This window comes from Poecilia formosa, unplaced genomic scaffold (genome assembly GCF_000485575.1).
Source record: "Poecilia formosa unplaced genomic scaffold, Poecilia_formosa-5.1.2 Scaffold554, whole genome shotgun sequence".
Taxonomy (NCBI): domain Eukaryota; kingdom Metazoa; phylum Chordata; class Actinopteri; order Cyprinodontiformes; family Poeciliidae; genus Poecilia; species Poecilia formosa.
The window spans coordinates 130,896-131,962 of record NW_006800493.1 but is presented as its reverse complement, the minus strand read 5'-3'; the positions used below and the strand labels follow the sequence as shown (position 1 = coordinate 131,962).

General features: G+C 41.2%; 1 protein-coding gene across 1 annotated transcript in view; it reads right to left on the bottom strand.

Annotated features, from left to right (window-relative positions):
* cemip (cell migration inducing hyaluronidase 1) overlaps positions 1-1,067 on the bottom strand; it is a 213,119-nt gene that overhangs the window by 135,403 nt on the left and 76,649 nt on the right. The window lies entirely within an intron of this gene.

Here is a 1,067-nt window from a genome sequence, read left to right as displayed (position 1 = left end):
GTTTATCAGTGTGTTTCAGGACATTGTTTTACAGTTGGTGCAGAAACAGGTAAAAACCTTTAAAGTGCAACATTTAAAATTAATATTTACATAATATTCAGACATGTGGAAAGTAAATTGTTCTGAAATAACTTGGCTTCTGTCGCTTTGCTTCAGTGGGAATCTGTGATTCTGGGGCGGAGTCAGTGAATTAACTCCTTCAGTGTTAGAGCCACTATGAGAATTCAGAGTTAAGTCAAGAATTATTGATTCTATTTTAACACCTCCAGATTTGATACGGAAACACTTTGTTTTAACACTTGTTGTTGCGCAACACCCCCTCCCCCTTCCCTCTCTCTCTCTACTTCCCTTTCTCAGAGGAGGGAGATGTGCTACCAGCTCTCCATCTAACGGTTGAATTGTGTTTCCTAAATCTGCCGAGATTTACCCTGTCCAGAACTAAAGTGAACTCTGATTAAGCTGGCGTCGAGAAAGACTAGCCTGGTTTCTGACGACCTCCATCCAGATGTCCCACCTCCTTCACCCTGTGAGGTAGCCAGACTGAGCAGCCCGCAGTCAACTAGTTCCACAGAGCACACCTGTTAACGGTCGCTCTCTCTTTATTACAACTTGCACTTGTTACTGAACCAGGTTGGTTTTAGTGACTCAGGCGAGTCCCAAGGGTGTCGTTTTAGTTTTGGGCTAAAAGCAACCTATAAAACTTTTTCCACTTTTCCCTCCCAGAATCAAACTTCATAGCTATTTTACAACCATCAAAGAACTTTAAGGTGACTCATTAACTGAATGTCCACAACATCTTTTAGATTTTCTTGATGCTAATTATTTTATTAGTAAGGCAGTTTTGCAAGGGTCAGTACAGCTTAAATCAGTAGCAGAAATAATCAAATAAGTAAAATCAATAATCTGGTCTATCTTTCCCTAATGCTGACACTGTGAACTAAAAAAGATAAACTTTGAAAGAGACGAACGGAGTTTGGCATTTTGAACCCCAGAACTGGCCTGATGATGAAAAAGGTGTTGCAGCAGCAGCAAGCTCATAGCGCTGGTTGATGAGGGCAGACGTCCCT